This window comes from Moschus berezovskii, chromosome Y (assembly GCF_049115385.1).
Source record: "Moschus berezovskii isolate FMDL1 chromosome Y, NW_MosBer_1.0, whole genome shotgun sequence".
NCBI lineage: Eukaryota > Metazoa > Chordata > Mammalia > Artiodactyla > Moschidae > Moschus > Moschus berezovskii.
Window position 1 is genome coordinate 61,393,640 of NC_142489.1, and position 19,780 is coordinate 61,413,419.

Below are 19,780 nucleotides of genomic sequence, written 5' to 3' on the forward strand. Positions count from 1 at the left end.
GTTAGGTACATGAATCAAGACATATCGGAAGTGGTCAAACAGGAGATGGCAAGAGTGAACATAGACCTTCTAGGAATCAGTGAACTCAAATGGACTGGAATGGGTGAATTTAACTCAGATGACCATTATATCTACTGCTGTGGGCAGGAATCCCTTAGAAGAAATGGAGTAGCTATCATGGAGAACAAAAGAGTCCGAAATGTTGTACTTGGATGCAATCGCCAAACGATCAGAATGATCTCTGTTCATTTCCAAAACAAACCATTCAATATTACAGTAATCCAAGCCTATGCCTCAACCAGTAACACTTAAAAAGCAGAGGGTGAATGGTTCTATGAAGACCTACAAGACCATTTAGAATTAACACTTAAAGATGATGTCCTTTTCATTATAGGGGACTGGAATGCGAATGTAGGAATTCAAAAATCACCTGGAGTAACAGCCAAATTTGGCCTTGGAGCACGGAATGCAGAAGGGCAAAGACTGATAGAATTTTGCAGACAGAACACACTGGTCATAGGAAACAACCCCTTTAAGCAACAGAAGAGAAGACTCCACATATGGACATCACCAGATGGTCAACACCGAAATCAGATTGATTGTATTCTTTGCAGCCAAAGATGGAGAAATTCTATGAAGTGAACAAAAACAAGACCAGAGCTGACTGTGACTCAGATGATAAACTCCTAATAAATCCAGACTTAAATTTAAGAAAGTAGGGAAAACCACTAAATCATTCAGATATGACCTAAATGAAATCCCTATGATTATACTGTGGAAATGAGAAATAGATTTAAGGGACTATATCTGATAGATAGAATGCCTGTTGAACTATGGACGAAAGTTCATGACATTGAACAGGAGACAGGGACCAAGACCATCCCCATGGAAAAGAAATGAAAAAAAGGAAAATGGCTGTCTGGAGAAGTCTTACAAATAGCTGCGAAAAGAAAAGAAGCGAAAAACAAAGGAAGAAAAAAAAAAAAGTATAAGCATCTGAATGCAGAGTTCCAAAGAAAAGCAAGGAGAGATAAGAAAGCTTTGCTCAGCGATCAATGCAAAGAAATAGAGGAAAACAACAGAATGGGAAAGACAAGAAATCTCTTCAAGAAAATTAGAGATACCAAGGGAACATTTCATGAAAAGATGACCTCGATAAAGGATAGAAATGGCATGGACCTGAGAAGCAGCAGATATTAAGAAGAGGTGGCAAGAATACACAGAAGAACTGTACAAAACAGATCTTCACAACCAAGATAATCATGATAGTGTGATCAAAGACCTAGAGCCAGACATCTTGGAAAGTGAAGTCAAGTGAATATGAAGTCAAGTGGGCCTTAGAAAGCATCACTACGAATAAAGCTAGCGGAGGTGACAGAATTCCAGTTCAGCTATTTCAAATCCTGAAAGATGATGCTGTGAAAGGGCTGCACTCAATATGCCAGCAAATTTGGAAAAATTGGCAGTGGCCACAGGACTGGAAAAGGTCAGTCTTCATTCCAGTCCCAATGAAAGGCAATGCCAAAGAACGATTTAAATTACCACACAACTTCACTCATCTCACACACTAGTAAAGTCATGCTCAAAATACTCCAAGTCAGGCTTCAGCAATACGTGAACCGTGAACTTCCAGATGTTCAAGCTGATTTTAGAAAAGGCAGAGTAACCAGAGAACAAATTGCCAACATCCTTTGGATCATGGAAAAAGCAAGAGAGTTGTAGAGAAACATCTGTTTCTACTTCATTGACTATGCCAAAGCCTTTGACTGTGTGGATCACAATAAAATCTGGAAAATTCTGAAAGAGATGGGACCTTTCATACCACCTGCCCTGCCTCTTGAGAAATCTGTTTGCAGGTCAGGTAGCAACAGTTAAAACTGGACATGGAAAAACAGACAGGTTCCAAATAGGAAAAGGAGTACGTCAAGGTTGTATATTGTCACCGTGCTTATTTAACTTCTATGCAGAGTACATCAATAGGAACGCTAGCTGGAAGAAGCACAGGCTGGAATCAAGATTGCCTCGAGAAATATCAATAACCTCAGATATGCACATGACATCACTCTTATGGAAGAAATCAAAGAGTATCCAAAAAGGCTCTGATGAAAGTGAAAGAGGAGAGTGAAAAACTTGGCTTTAAGCCAACATTCAGAAAACTAAGATCATGGCATCTGGTCCCATCTCTTCATTGGAAATAGACGGGGATAGAGTGTCAGACTTTATTTTTTGGGCTCCAAAATCACTGCGGATGCTGATTGTAGTCATGAAATTAAAAGATGCTTACTCCTTGGGTGGAAAATTATGAGCAGCCTTGATAGCATATTAAAGAGCAGAGACATTACTTTGCCAACAAACGTCCATCTAGTCAAGGGTATGGCTTTTCCAGTGGTTATGTACAGATGTGAGAGGTGGACTCTGAAGAAAGCTGATCCCCAAAGAATCGATGCTTTTGAACTATGGTGTTGGAGAAGACTCTTGAGAGTCCTTTGGACTACAAGGAGATCCAAACAGTCCATTCAAAAGGAGATCAGTCCTGGGTGTTCATTGGAAGGACTAATGCTGAATCTGAAGCTCCAATATTTTGGCCACCTCATGCGACGAGTTGACTCACTGGAAAAGTCTCTGATGCTGGGAGGGATTGAGGGCAGGAGGAGAAAAGGAAGACAGAGAATGAGATGGCTGGATGGCATCACAGACTCGATGGAGGCAGGTTTGAGTAATAAACTCCAGGAGTTAGTGATGGACAGGGAGTACTGGCATGCTGTGATACATGGGGTCGCAAAGTATCGGACTCCACTGTGCGACTGAACTTAACTGAACTGAACTCTTAGCCAACCAAACTTGGTCTACTCACTTTTGTGAAATAATTTATTGTAGAAAGAAGCAAGGTGTCCTAGTAGCTGGTGCTCCAAAGACCTGCACTCCCTGAATACTTTCAAGGGGACGATTTTAATGAGAGTGAGGTTGGGCATGGGATGTGTGATATAGTTTGGGGACATTCTACTACTGGCCTGTTACTGAGTATATTTGGAGTCAACATCATTGCCCATATGGTTCCAGCTACTCTGTGGTCTAGGTACTTACATTTCAGCCTTGTTGGGTCTTTAGTATCTCTAAAATCATTCACAGGATATTGCTCAGAATGTTATTTATGGCCCTTGAGGAGGAACTAAAGATCCTTGACTTTGCTTAATGGCTAATTCATGATTATTCTATATCGCTTGATTATTTTCCTTTGTTTCTGCCTTTTCTAGTTTCTTCGATTACAGTTACTCTTGGAACATGAGGAAGTCTAGAATCTCCTTTTTCTCTCTCTCGGTTTTCATACTTTTCAATCATAAGAACGGACTTCTTAGAATAATAAAGGAAATAAAGTGTTGGATTTAGAGCGTGGTCATATGTGATTGAGAATCCCAGTTGCAGGTTCGATTTGTATTCAGGTTCCCCAGCACGTGGAGTGTTTGAGTCAACAACAACGTTGGCTCTTTCATGATGAGAAGGAGTGGGAAATAATTCTGTCATCTAAGCTTGGTATCAATATTTTCTGTTATGCAAACATATCTGTCTATTTTATATAGATATTTGTATATCTATTATGTATATATGTGTGTGTGTGTGTATGTATTACTATAACTGTTTATTTTTGCCATTAAACCTAGACAAACATTTGAAAATTGGTAGATATTTATTAAAAGGAAAGAGGGGAGTGATATAAAGTAGTCCTCATATTTTAGATGCAGCCAAAGGAACATATTTGGAAGTATTTCCACTTACATATATTCAATAACCGAATAGACTTTTGAATCATTCTACTTTTTTTTTTTTTTTTCCGTTGCAGCTTTGCCTAACAGAAATTAAAAGCCATGGCACATTTTTTATATACACACCCATACATACAAACATGCACATATATATGTATATGTCAAAATATAATTTTAGACAATTTTATTTAGGTTGTCAAATACTTTGCTTGCTCTCAAGGTATTAAATGAACTGTTTGGGAAGCCCAGCATTACTTAATAACTTTCTGGCTGAATAATATAGATCCTATTGCTGAAAGGCTGTCCCTTAATAGAGTTGATCTTCCACTATTCTTTCTGTAATAGAGATGGGGTTCATACATATGAGGACATCTTGAGCCCATAAAACCGCAACTCACATTTACTTAGAGATACAGACTGGTTCCAAAAAGGAAAAGGAGTACGTCAAGGTTGTATATTTTCATCCTGCATATTTAACTTCTATGCAGAGTACATCATGAGGAACGCTGGGCTGGAAAAAGCACAAGGTTGAATCAAGTTTGCCGGGAGAAATATAAATCACCACAGGTATGCAGAAGACACCATCTTTATGACAGAAAGTGAAGAGGAACTAAAAAGCCTCCTGATGAAAGCAAAAGCAGGAGAGTGAAAAGGTTGGTTTGAAGCTCAACGTTCAGAAAACAAAGGTCATGGCATCTGGTCCCATCACTTCACGGAAAATAAACGGGAAAACAGTGTCATAGGCTCCAGAAAACAGTTATAGGCTCCAAATTCACTGTGTATGCTGATTGCAGCCATGAAAATAAAAGATGTTTACTCCTTGGGAGGAAAGTTACGACCAACCTAGATAGCATATGAAAAAGCAGAGACATTACTTTACCAATCAAGGTCCCTCTAGTCAAGGCTATGGTTTTTCCAGTGGTCATGTATGAATGTGAAAGTTGGACTGTGAAGGAAGTTGATCGCCGAAGAATAGATGCTTTTGAACTGTGGTGCTGGAGAAGACTCTTGAGAGACCCGTGGACTTCAAGGAGATCCAATGAGTCCATTCTAAAGGAGATCAATCCCGGGTGTTCATTGGAAGTACTGATGCTAAAGCTGAAACTCCCAAACTTTGGCCACTTCATGCGAAGGGCTGACTCACTGGAAAAGAGTCTGATGCTGGGGAGGATTGGGGGTGGGAGGAGAAGGGGACGACAGAGAATGAGATGGCTGGATGGCATCACCGACGCTATGGACATCAGTTAGAGTGAACTTCGGGAGCTGGTGATGGACAGGGAGGTTTGGCATGCTGTGATTCATGGGGTCGCAAAGAGTTGGACACGATTGAACGACTGACCTGAACTGATTGTTCTAAGAAAGCTGTTGCTTTTCTCACGTTGGATACAATTTTAAACATTCAAATCATTGGGTAAAGCAGATGCACAGTGCACTGTGCATAGATCAAAATCAGGTTCTTCTGTTTAGCTGAACTTTGAAATTATATGATGTGTACATTAAAATCACTTCTCCATAGTTCAGTGTGTACATTTTTCTTTCATCCCTTTAAAATTCTGATACCAAATATTTCAATAGAAATCATTGATGATCAAAATTTCTCTCCCTTCAGGACACAGGGGTTCAGCTTCCTGCCCACCTCCACATCATATCCTTATTTCTTATCCTCCTTTGAATTTTTCTAGTTGCCACATTAGAGAAAACCTAACCAGATAACATGATCAGTCTCAATATATTAAGTTAATAGAGTAATGTATTATAGGCTGTGCATTTTGTCAACATTTTACAGAGTTGTCACAGAAGCGTGGCACAAATATTCCAACAGGAAACTTAAAACCAGCAGTATTATATATAATGAGTAGCGATCATCTTAGAACACACTTAGAAAATAATTTCTTATCCAAAACACTGAGGGGAAACAATGGTAAAAGAATAAAATAATTCTTAATGTTGATAGGAAAACATAGGATAAACAGTACCCTTGAATTCTCAGTATTACACAAAGTAAGATCATGGCATATGGTCCCACTGCTTCATGGGAAATAAAGGTGGAAAAAGCAGAATCAGTGACAGATTTCCTGTTTTGTGGCTCTATATTCACTGTGATGGTGATGGCAGCAATAAAATTTGAAGACAGTTGCTTCCTGGAAGAAAAGTGCTCACAAATTTAGTAAGTGTGTTAAAAAGTGAAGAGTTGACTTGACCAAAGGAAACACATTGAGTCACATCTATGGTCTTTCCAGTAGACATGTACAGATGTGAGAGCACCAAAGTGCTCCGCTTGGGATGACTTGTGAGTGTCCATTGGATTGCAAAGAGATCAAGCTAGTCAAACATAAAGGAAATCAATTCTGAAGTTGCATTAGAACCACTGACACTGAAGCTGAGTCTCCAAAGCTTTGACCACCTGAGCAAAGAACTGACTCACGAGAAAAGACCCTGATTCTTAGGAAATAATGAAATCAGGAGGACAAATAGGTTAGAGAAGAGGAGAAGGTTGTATTGTTTCACCCATTCATGGACATGATCTCGTGCAGACCCTGGGAGACGGTCAGGGGCAGAGAGGTCTTGTGTGCTGCAGTCCAAGGGGTCACAAAGAGTCTGACATGGCTTTGTGACTGAACAACACCAAGATTTCAGTTAATAAAATGTATCTTCCAGGGTCATGGTGGGGTCTCATCATGTTAGAGGAATAGGAGCCTGAGTCCACTTTCTCCCACACAAATCCATCAAATGATAGAATGCATGTGGAACACCTTCCAGAAAACAATTTGTGACCGACGTTGATGGGCCCTAGAAATCGATAAAGGAAAACCAGTCTCTTAAAAAGTAGGTAAGAAAAAATAAGTGATGAAAGGGAGGAAATGTTTTTAGGGATCGAGACTCGCCTTGGAGAAGGAGTCTTAAAGGAGGAGAAATTTGCACAAAATAGGAAACCCTCTCTCATAGGTGACAGTCATGGACGAAATACAACTGGAGAGAGGAAGAACAAAAACACAGCTTATGCCAATAAATCCAATCACTACCTAAGAAATGACTCAGATGCTCCCGTCCACTGTCATACATGGGACACTGAAGGCAGGTCTGGGTTTTATCAAACACACTATGGTTAGAATCAGGCATTAGTGCCCTGAGGACAATGTCATGAAGCTAAGGTAACATGCCAACCTAAACCATGGGGACACTGGAGACAGAAATTTTAGAAAGGACCTTTCCTGTGAGAAGGCTCTAAGGCCACATTGAACCATGACATACTCACAGAACAGAAGATTGTGTACTAGAAAATACCAAAGGAGACCAAGCCAGTTTCCATTTAAGACCCTTTCCTCCATGGATTGAGAGAGGAACGTGTACGACTGCCAGAGGCAGAAGGAAATAGGCTACTATTATCTTGGCCCCAGAGACATCCCTTACCAAGTTCTCAGCTGGCTGACAGTTGCTAATGATGAATTCCTCACTTCATGGACAGTTCACATAGGCCAGGAAACTGAAAGCCTGGTGTCAGTTAGCCTGAGGAGACACATGGCACACTTGAGATTCTGGAACAGACAGCAGACTGAGTGGCTGAGACCAGAGTTCCAAGAGATGCACGGCCCACCTGGGACTGTGCCTTGCCTCCAACCAGTCATCCAAGATTTTGGACTTGGGAAGAGCACAAAGCACATAGCCAATCGTGGTCATGGCCCTTGCCAAGCATTTGACTGCCTCATTGGCTGGGAAGTGCATGAAACACAGGGCCCACTTAGGACTGTGCCCTCATGTATCAACCAGGAATCTGAGAAGTGTGGACCCAGAAAGTACATGTCACATTTGTCATTCAAAAGCCCGATGTGATCAATCTACCAAACACCCCCAATATCCCAATGGTATTTGTTCTCTGTGCCCCACCTCTCACCCCCAAAACACTGAACAAGCGAGCTCGAATATGAGGCTACTGCACCCTCATTTCATGGTGAAAACCAGATATGAAGAGGCTTTCAAATAAAAGAAGGAAATATTAACAAATAAATATACACCAACCCAGAAATGACAGGTTCAACTGAATAAGTCAGCAATATATGCCCAGACTGTTCAACTGAGGAACAACAGTCACCTTTGACAAGTACAAGCTTCAACAAGAGACTGTCTGACACTATATTGACACCAAAAAGCACACAACTGCTTTGAAATTCTGTGATATCCTTCCATATGATTTCTTTAACTTTAAACTATTTTAGTCCTTCATTATACCCTAAACTTTTACTTCTATTAACTATTATTATCTTTCAAAAAAAAAAAAAACACACACACACATAAACCTATTTTTTAAAAACCTTCTTATATATGAGAGAATGAATTTAGACTCCGTTTTCCTTTTTTTTACACTATTTAAACAAGTCTAAATTTTATTCTTCGTTCTTAACCTTTACTTTCCAAAAGTTGATATAAATGTTGCAACTTTAGTAACAAAGTCTTTACAATCGGATTTCACTTATGGATTCCTTTCCTGAATTGATTGCTCTCTCCCATTTTAGCACTCCCCTATCTTCTCCTAGGCACCTCTTTCTCCCTCCTCCCTTTCCTCTGCTGTCTACAATTCTGTGCATCCTTTAGATTCTTTCTGGATGAGGAGAGTTTTGCCACCGTTAACCTGGAATTTATCTTCCATATTGTGTGGATGTGGACTTTTGATGTTACTTCAACCTGGGAACAGAAACCCAGAGGCCAGGACGTCGATTCCAGAAATTTAGAGCAACATCGAACTCCTTACCTCAAGGAACATTAAAGGACAAGCACACACCCCAGAGTTTCCATGTCTATATGGAAAACAATCTCCACACTTGAGTCAGTAGGTTCAGTACAAAAGAATCCACACCTATTCTCCGGCAAAACAGAAACAAAATGTTGAATATTATAAAAGGGGGTGCACTGAGCCATACCAAACCCACAAACATCCCAAAGCACAGTCCTTGGACAATTCACTGCACTTCAGAGAGAAGAGACAAAGATCTGCCTGCCAGTGCACAGACAAAAATGATCCGACGCATGAAACCTTGAGAAGTCACTGGTCCAATCCCACCCACAAAGGACAGGCTTCACAATATAGTGGAGCTATATTTCTCTGGCATGCAGAAATGGAACCCAAATCACAGTAATCAAAGCAAAATGAAAAGGGAGAGAAATATGCAGCTGCTGAAGGTAAATGATAAAAACCCACAAAGACAAAGAAAAGAAGAGGAGTTAGGAACTTTTCCTGAAAAAGAGTTCAGAATAATGAGAGTAAAGATGATCAAAATCTTGAAAGATACGTAGAGTTGCCAGTAAATACACTGGAGGACCAGAATGAGAAGAAATAAACATGCTTACCATGGATCTAGAAGAAATAAAGAACAGACAAACAGTAATAATCAATGCAAGAAGGGAGATTAAAAACACCCTTGAAGGAACCAACAGTAGAATAACTGAGACAGAGAAAGAACTAATTAGGTGAAGGTAGAAAGGGGGAAATAAATGAAGCCCATTGAGGTGTGCAACATAAAAAACGACAACAAGTTAAACAGGCAAAGCTCTGACTGGGGCAAAGAAAAATGTCCCACAATGAGAAACTTAGGTGTCTAAATGGAGAACACCAAAACAAAAAGGGATGGGGTCCTTGAGGAAGTAAAAGTGAAAACACCCTTAAATGAGTCAAGCCACAATAATTGGGACGAGACATGGAACAATTGAATGTTCACAACTGGGAAAAGAGAGTGACAAACCTCTTGTCACTCTGCTTATGAGAATCGTAAGTAGAGTATACTATTAAAATACCTAAAGAGTAAATCACAAGCTGGCATCAAGGTTTGGGAGAAACATCAACAGCCTCAGATATATAGATGGCAACACTGAAACAAATAGAAAGTGAAGAGGAAATAAAGAGTCTTTTGATGAGGGTGAATGAGAAGAGTGTAAAAGCATCCTGAAAACTCAGCATTCATGAAGAGGGAGATAAGAGCATCTGGTCCCATCACTACTCTGCAAACAGAAGGGGTAAACATGTGAACTTCCAGATGTTCAAATTAGTTTCAGAAAAGGCAGAGGAAAGAGAGATCAAATTGCCAACATCCGATGGATCATGGAAAACGCAAGAGAGTTCCAGAAAAACATCTCTTTCTGCTCTATTGACTATGCAAAGCCTTTGACTGTGTGAATCAAAATAAACTGTGGAACATTTTGGAAGAGATGGGAAAAGCAGGGGACCTGACCTGTCTCTTGAGAGATCTATATGCAGGTGAGGAAAGAGAAGTTAGTGCTGGACATGGAACAACAGACTGGTTCCAAATAGGAAAAGGAGTATGTCAAGGCTGTATATTGTCACCGTGCTTATTTAACTTATATGCAGAATACATCATGAGAAACACTGAGCTGGAAGAAGCAAGAGCGGGAATCAAGACTGCCAGGAGAAATATCAATACCCTCAGATATGTAGATGACACCACCCTTATGGCAGAAAGTGAAGAGGAATTAAGAAACCTCTTGATGAACGTGAAAGAGGAGAGTGAAAATGTTGGCTTAAAGCGCAAAATTCAGAAAACCAATATCATGGCATCTGGTCCCATCACTTCATGATAAATAGATGGAGAAACAGGGGAAAGAGTGTCAGACTTTAATATTTTGGGCTCCAAAATCAATGTAGATGCTGATTGCAGCCATGAAATGAAAAGACGCTTACTCCTTGGAAGGAAAGAAATAACCAAACTAGATAGCATATTAAAAAGCAGAGACATTACTTTGCCAACAAAGGTCTGTCCAGTCAGGGCTATGGTTTTTCGAGTGGTCATGTATGGATGTGAGAGTTGGACTGTGAAGAAATCTGAGCACGGAAGAATTGATGCTTTGAATAAAATTCTGTAAAAAATTATCCCTAAGTTAGAAATAAATAAACTAAAAAAATTGCTCAAAGCATGGAATTCTGTATATTTTATATTTCAACATCTAGGTGCAGATATTTCTAACTGAAATAGGGAATATTCTATATCTCCCATATTTAAAATTGTAAGCAGAGTCTCCGATTGGCAGTAATGAATTCTCTATAATTGACGGATGAAAAACTGCGGAAGAATTTTGGACATGGAAAGCTTGGATTTTTGTTCTTTCACATATGAAAACCAGGGTACACATGGTTTTATAAGCCATGAACTATATTATTTCAGATATGAAAATTTAGTGTAATAGTTTTACGTGAAATATGCATCTAGTCAAAGCTGTTGTTGATTCAGAAGTTATGTATGCATGTGAGAGGTGGACTATAAAGAAATCTGAGCAAGAAAATTAATGCTTTTGAGCTGTGGTGTTGGAGAAGACTCTTAAGAGTCTCTTGGATGCCTAGGAGAAATCCAACCACACCATCCTATAGGATATCAGTCCTGAATAATCCTTGCAAGGACTAGGGCTAAAGGTGAAACTCCAATAATTTGGCCACCTGATGTGAAGAACAGACTCATTGGAAAAGACCCTGCTGCTGGGAAGTGTACAAGGTGGGAGGAGGAGGGGCAATAGAATATAGTTGGATGGAATACCGAATCAATCGACATGAGTTTGAGTAAACTCAGTGAGTTGGTGATGGATAAGGAGGCCTGACATGCTGCAGTTTAAGGGGATACAAAGATTTGAACAGGACTGATCCACAAAACTGAACTCAACTGAACATTTACCTGTCCATATGAATAAGAACCAGTTTTTCCCTCAGTCTTTCCCATCAGGAAGCTTCCACAAGCCTCTTATCTTTGCCCATCAGAGGGAAGACAGAATGAAAATGATAATCACAGAAAACTAACCAAACTAATCACCTGGTCCATAGCCTTTTCTAACTCAATGACACTATGAGCCAGGCATGTAGGGCCACATAAGATGGCCGGGTCATAGTAAAGGGTTCTGACAAAATGTGGTCCTTGAAGAAGGGAATGGAAAACCACCTCAGTATTCCTGACTTGAGAAAGACATGAGCAGCATGTAATGGCAAAATAGAGCATACAGAAAGAGGAACTCCCAAGGTTGGTAGTTGACAATCATCATACGGCAGATCAGTGGAGAGGAAACGACAGAAAGAATGGAGGCATGGAGCCAGAGTAAAAACAGAACCCAGCTGCAGATGTGAATGGTGATTGAATAAATTCTGATGCTTTAAAGAGTAATATTGCATAAGAACCTGGAAGGTTAGGTCCGTGAATTAAGGTCATTTGGAAAGGGTCAAACAAGTGATGGCAGGAGTGAGCATCGACATTTTAGGAATCAGAGTATTAAGATGGACTGGAATGGGTGAATTTAACTCAGATGACCATTATGTCTACTATTGTGAACAAGAAGCCCTTAGAGAAAATTGACTAACTGTCATAGTTAACAAGGAGTTAAAAAATATAATATTGGAGGCAATCTCAAAAACGACAGAATGATCTCTGTTAGTTTCCCAAACAAACCCGTCAACATCACAGTAATCCATGCCTGTGCAACAAATAGTAATGTCGAAGAAGCTGATGTAGTGCAGCTTTGTGAAGACCTACAAGAACTTCTAGAACTTACACCCATAAAAGATGTCCTTTTCATCATAGGGGAATGGAATGCAAAATTAGGAAGTCCAGAGATACCTGGTGTAACAGACAAATTTGGCTTTGGACGACAAAACAAAGCCAGTGAAAAGAAATAGAGCTTTGCCAAGGGACCACACTGCTCATATAAAGCACTCACTTCCAGCGACACAAGATAAGACTCTATATATGGACATTACTAAATGGTCAAAACTGAAATCAGATTGAGTCTTTTCTTTACAGCCAAAAATGGAGAAAATCTATACAGTCAGCAAAAATAAGACTGTGATCTCTTGTGGCTCTGATCATGAACTCCTTATTGCCAAATTCATTTTAAATTTAAAATAGTAGGGAAACCACTACACTATTCATCTAAGACCTAAATGATAGCCCTTATGATTGCACAGTGAAAATGACAAATAGATCCAAGGGATTAGATCTGATAGAGTTCCTGACTAACTACAGAGAGAGGTTTATGAAATTGTGCAAAAGGCAGTGATCAAGACCATCTTCAAGAAAAAGAAATGCAAAAAGCCAAAATAGGTGTCTAAATATACCTTACAAATTGCTAAGAAAGGAAGAGAAGCTAAAAGAAAGGAGACAAGGACAGATTTATTCGTGTGTGCAGAGTTCCAAAGAAAAGGAAGGGGAGATTAAAGAAGTCTACCTCAGTGAGCAATCCAAAGAAACAGAGGGAACAAATGGCATGGAAAAGACGAGGTCTCTTCAAGATTATTAGAGATACCAAGGGAACATTTCATGCCACGATGGTCAAAATAAAGAACAGAAATGGTGTGGACCTAAAAGAAGCAGAATACGTCAAGAAGAGGTGTCAAGAATACACAGAAGAACTATAGAAAAAGAATCTTCAATACCCAGATAACCTCGATGTTGTGATCATTCACCTAGACCCAGACATCTTGGGATGTGAAGTCAAGTAATCCTTATGACGCATTATATGGAGAAAACTAGTGGAGCTGATGGAATGTCAGTAGAGATATTTCACAGGCTAAAAGATGATTCTAAGACAGTGCTACAAATTTAAAAATCTCATCAATTGACACAGGACTGGAAATGTTCAGTTTTCAGTCCAATCCCAAAGAAAGGCCAAGTCCCAAGGAATGTTCACACTACCACACATTTGCCCCCATGTCAAACGGTAGAAAAGTAATGCTCAAAATTCTCCAATGCAGATTCAAGTGTACATGAACAATGAACTTCCACATGTTCAAGCTGGATTTAGACAAGGGTGGGGAATGAAAGATCAAATTACCAACATCCATGGGATCATCAGAAAAGCAAGAGATCTCCAAAAAGAAGATTCTTTTTGCAGCTTGAGGCAGTTGTAAAATAACATAATGTAGCTTTTTACAACAGTGTATTCTATAGTAGTTTTTCATTTTGTGAAATTTTAACTGTTAATATTTTTGGCATTGTACTTTGTACCGTTTATTAAATAAAAATTTAAAAAAAAATAGAAAAGGAAAAGAAAAAACGAAAACCTCTACTTCTGCTTCATTCTTTATGCCGAAGCCTGTGACTGTGGGGATGACAACAAATCGTGGAAAAAGAAAATAATACAGTGGTGGAAAAACCAGACCACCTGACCTGCTTCTTGAGAAATCTATATCCAGGTCAAGAAGCAACAGGATACGGGATAACAGGCTGCTTTCAAATCAGGAAAAGATTGTGCCAAGGCTGCATATTTTCACCCTGCTTAATTAACCTCTATGCAGTGTAAAACTTGTGAAATGCCAAGCTGGATGATGCACAAACTTGAATTAATACTGCTAGGAGAAATACAAATAAACTCTGTGAAGTGGATGACATCACCCTTATGGCAGAAAATGAAGAGTAACTAAAGAGCCTTTTGATGAAAATGAAAGAGGAGAGTGAAAACTTTGACTGAAAAACACAACATTCAGAGAACTAACATCATGACATCCAATCCAATCAATGCTCAGCAAAGGAGAAACAATGGAAAGAGCAAAGGACACTATTTTGGGGTCTCTAAAATTACTGCTGATGTTGAATTCACTACGAAATTAAAAGATGTACTAAACAGTGAAAAACTGAAAGCATTTCCCGTAGACTCAGGAACAAGACAATGGTGCCCACTCTCACCACTACTATTCAACATAGTTCTGGAAGTTTTGGCTACAGCAATCAGAGCAGGAAAAGACATAAATGGAATACAAAATGGAAAAGAAGAAGTAAAACGTTCACTGTTCACTGATGGCATGATCCTCTACACATAAAACCCTAAGGACTCTACCAAAAAATTACTAGAGCTAATCCATGAATACAGAAAAGTTGCAGGATATAAAATCAACACACAGAATTCCTTTGCATTCCTATATACTAATAGTGAGAAAATAGAAAGAGAAATTAAAGAAATTATTCCATTCACTGTTGCAACGAAATAATTAAATACTTAGGAATATATCTACCTAAGGAAACAAAAAACTTGTACATCAGTTCAGTTCAGTTCAGTTCAGTCGCTCAGTCGTGTCCGACTCTCCGCGATCCCATGAATCACAGCACGCCAGGCCTCCCTGTCCATCACCAACTCCCGGAGTACACTCAAACTCATGTCCACAGATTCGGTGATGCCATCCAGCCATCTCATTCTCCGTCGTCCCCTTCTCCTCCCGCCCCCAACCTTTCCCAGCATCAGAGTCTTTTCCAGTGAGTCAACTCGTCTCATGAGGTGGCCAAAGTATTGGAGTTTCAGCTTTAGCATCAGTCCCTCCAATGAACCATAAAACACTTGTGAAAGTAATCAAATAGGACACTAATACATGGAGAAATATACCTTGTTTATGGATTGGAAGAATAAATATTGTAAAAATGAGTATACTACCCGAGGTAATTTATACAATCACTGCAATCCGTATCAAGCTACCAACGATATTTTTCACAGAACTAGAACAAATAATCTCACAATTTGTAAGGAAATACAAAAAAACTCGAATAACCAAAGCAATCTTGAGCAAGAAAAATGGAACTGGGGGAATTAACCTGCCAGACTTCAGACTCTACTACAAAGCCACAGTCATCAAGACAGTATGGTACTGGCAGAAAGACAGAAATATAGATCAATGGAATAAAATAGAAAGCCCAGAGATCAATCCACGCACCTATGGACACCTTATTTTTGACAAAGGAGGCAAGAATATAAAATGGAGAAAAGACAGTCTCTTCAACAAGTGGTGCTGGGAAAACTGGTCAGCCACTTGTAAAAGAATGAAACCAGAACACTTCCTAACACCATACACCTAAATAAACTCAAAATGGATTAGAGAGCTAAATGTAAGACCAGAAACTATAAAACTCCTAGAAGAGAACGTAGGCAAAACACTCTCTGTCATAAATCATAATGGGGTCCTCCAAGACACACCTCCCAGAATATTGGAAATAAAAGTAAAAATAAAAAATTGGGAACTAATTAAAATCAAAGCTTCTGCACAGGAAAAGAAACTATAAGCAAAGTGAAAAGAGAGCCTTCAGAATGGGAGAAAATAATAGCAATGAAGCAACTGATAAAGGATTCATCTCCAAATATATACAAGCAGCTCCTGCGGTTCAATTCCAGAAAAATAAATGACCCAATCAAAAAAAGGGGCAACGAACTAAACAGACATTTCTCCAAAGAAGACATAAAGATGGCTAGCAAACACAGGAAAAAATGCTCAACATCCCTCATAATCAGAGAAATGCAAATCAAAACCACAATGAGATATCATTTCACACCAGTCAGAATGACTGCTATCCAAAAGTCTACATGCAATAAATGCTGGAGAGGGTGTGGAGAGAAGGGAAGCCTCTTACACTATTGGAGGGAATGCAAACTAGTACAGGCACAATGGAGAACAGTGTGGAGATTCCTCAGAAAACTGGAAATAGAACTGCCATGTGATCCAGCAATCGCACTCCTGGTCATACACACCGAGGAAACCAGAATTGAAAGAGACACATGTACTCCAATGTTCATTGTAGCATTGTTTATAATAGCCAGGACTTGGAAGCAACCTAGATGTCCATCTGCAGACGAATGGATAGGAAATCTTTGGTACATATACACAATGGAGTATTACTCGGCGATTAAAAAGAATGCATTTGTAACATGCATCAACACTGAACTGGTGATTCGTTTCACATATGACAATATACATGTTTCAATGCCATTCTCCCAAATCATCCCACCCGCACCCTGTCCCACAGAGTCCCAAAGACTGTTCTATACATCTGGATCTCTCTTGCTGTCTCATTAACATGGTTATCACTATCACCTTTCTAAATTCCATATACATGCGTTAGCATACTGTATTGGTGTTTTTCTTTCTGCGTTAATATTGTAAAATAATTAGCCTCAAATAAAAATAAATAAAGAAAGAAAGAAAGTAAAGTTTGAGACTCCATAAAATTCTCAGCAAAAATAAATAAAAAAGAAAGTTTGAGACTCCATAAAATTCTCAGCAAAAATAAATAAAGAAAGAAAGTTAAGTTTGAGACTCCATAAAAGTCTCAGCAAAAAAAGAATGCATTTGAACCAGTTCTAATGAAGTTGATGAAACTAGATCCTATTATACAGAGTGAAGTAAACCAGAAAGAAAAACACCAATACAAAATAATAATGCATATATATGTGATTTAGAAAGATGCAAATGATAACCCTGTATAAGAGACAGCAAAAGAGACACAGATGTATAAAACAGACTTTGGGACTCTGTGGGAGAGGGTGCGGGTGGGATGGTTTGGGAGAATGGCATTGAAATATGCATATTATCATATGTGGAATGAATCGCCAGTTCAGGGTCAATGCATGTTATGGGATGCTCGGGGCTGGTATGCGGGGATGACCCAGAGGGAGGATAAAGGGAGGAGGGAGGTGGGAGGGGGATTCTGGAGGGAGAACTCATGTACACATGGAGCGGATTCATGTCAATGTATTGCAAAACCAACCAATATAATATTGTAAAATAATTTGACTCCAATAAAAATTAAAAAAAAAAAAACAACAAGAAAAAAAAGGCAGGGAAAAAAAAAAAAAAAGATGTACTCCTCAGAAGAAATTTATGACCAAACTAGACAGTATATTGGAAAGCAGAAACATTGCTTTGCCAAGTTCCACATAGTCAAAGCTATGGTTTTCCCAGTAGTCATGTATGGATGTGAGATTGGACTCTACAGATAGCTGAGTGCAGAATTCTTGATGCTTTTTAACTAGTTTGCTGAAGACTCTACATGTCTCTTGGCCTTAAGGAGGCTAAAGGCAATCAATCCTGAATATTCATTGGAAGGACTGATTTTGAAGGTGAAGCTCCAATAATTAGGCCACCTGATGAGAATAACTGACTCATTTGAAAAGACTTTGATGGGTGGAAACATTGACTACTGAAGCAGTAAAGGACAACAGAGGTTGAGATGGTTGGAAGGAATCACCGACTCGATGGACGTGAGTTTGTGTATGCTCCGGGAGTTGGTAATGGACAGGGAAGCATAGGGTGTTGCAGTCCATGGTGTCACAAAGTGCTGAACATGATCCAGAGATGGAACTGAACTAAAATCAAATGTAGAATCACCTACATTTTTACATGCGAATATAGTGATGCTGGTTTTACTACATGATACTTGGCATTTTTTAAAAATTTCATTCATGGAAATATGGAAGCTGTTTTTCTTAGGTGAAATGTGGAATTTTCTACACCTCATGTATGAAAATCCGGTTAGTGTTTCTCTATCATTAAATGAGGAAATATGTATATTTCACATATGAAAAGTTTGTCACTGACTTTCTGAAGATAAGGAGAACCAGTATGAAATTTCAATTTTCTCTGTTGCACAAATGAAAATCTGGACAACACTGTTACCTCATAAAGTAGAGAATCTTTGCATTTCTCAAACACATAGCAAAAGAAAGAGTTTCTTCCATGAAATGTGTGATGTCCTGTATTTACTGTATTAAAAGTTAGGTGCTAATTTTCCATCTTGAATGTTGGACTTCTCTATATTTCGTATTTGTGATCAGAATGGATATTTTCCTATAAAAAAATGTAAATCTCTATATTTCATATGATGCACCGGTTCTTCAGCTACAGAAACACCTATGTTTCCAGTTTTCCTGTTTCCCTGTGCCTTGACATTTGTGTGTGTCTACACGTGTGAGTTTGTGAGCTGTGTTTTTCTGTTTTTTTTTTTTTTTTCTCTGTGTGGATATGTGTATTTCCACAGCTGATGAAGAGACGAAGTTGAAAGATCACAAGATGTCTAACAAGCAGAAGGATCTTTGCTCATTTCCAAGATAAACCATTCAATAGTGTAGTAACCCAAATCTGTGTCCTGACCAGTTATGCTGAAGTAGCTTAAGTGGAACAGTTCTATGAAGACTTACAAGACGGTCTAGAACTAACACCCAAAAAAGATGTCCTTTTCATCATAGAGGAATGGAATGCAAATGTAGAAAGTCAAGAGATACCTGAGTAACAGACAAATTTGACATTCGAGTAACAAAATAATCCAGTCAAAGGTTAACTGAGTTCTGCCAAGAGAGCACACAGCTTATAGGAAGCACCCTGGTCGACAACACAAGAGAAGACTCTACACACGCAATCACCAGATGTGAAATACAGAAATCAGGTTGATTCTTTTCTTTTCAGCCGAAGATGGAGAAGCTATACATAGTCAGCAAAAAGAGGACAGAGAGCTCACAGTGGCTCAGATCATGAACTCCTTATTGCCAAATTCAGACTTAAAAAAGGAGGGAAAACCACTAGATTATTCAGGTATAATCTAAATCAAATCCTTTAGGATTAAACATGAAAGTGACAAAGAGTTTCAAGGGATTAGATCTGATAGAACGTGTGCCTGAAGAAACACAGACAGAGGTTTGTGGCTTTGTATAAGAAGCAGTGACCAAGCCATCCTCAAGAAAAAGAAATACAAAAATGCATAATGGTTTTCTAAAGATGCCTTACAAATAGATGAGAAAAGAATAGAAGCTGAAAGCAAAGGAGAAAAGGAAAGATATACCCATTTTAAGGCAGCGTTCCAAAGTATAGGAAGGAAAGATAAGAAAGGCTTCCTCAGTGATCAAAGTGAAAAAATAGAGGAAAATAATAGGATGGGCAAGACCAGAGATCCCTTCAAGAAATTAGAGATACCTAAGGAACATTCCTTGCAAAGATGGTCAAAATAATGTACTGAATTTTCATGGACGTAATGGAAGCAGAAGATACTAAGAAGAGGTGGCAACAATACACAGAAGAACTGTACAAAAAAGGGTGTTCATTACCCAGATAACAAAGATGTTTTGATCACTCACCTAGAGCCAGACGTCTTAGAATGTGAAGTCAAGCAGTCCTTATGGAGCATCCATATAAACAAAGCTAGTGGAATTAATGGAATTCTAGTTGAATTATTTAACAGCTGTATAAGTGCTTCACTCAATATGCCAGAAAATTTGGAAAACTCAGCAAT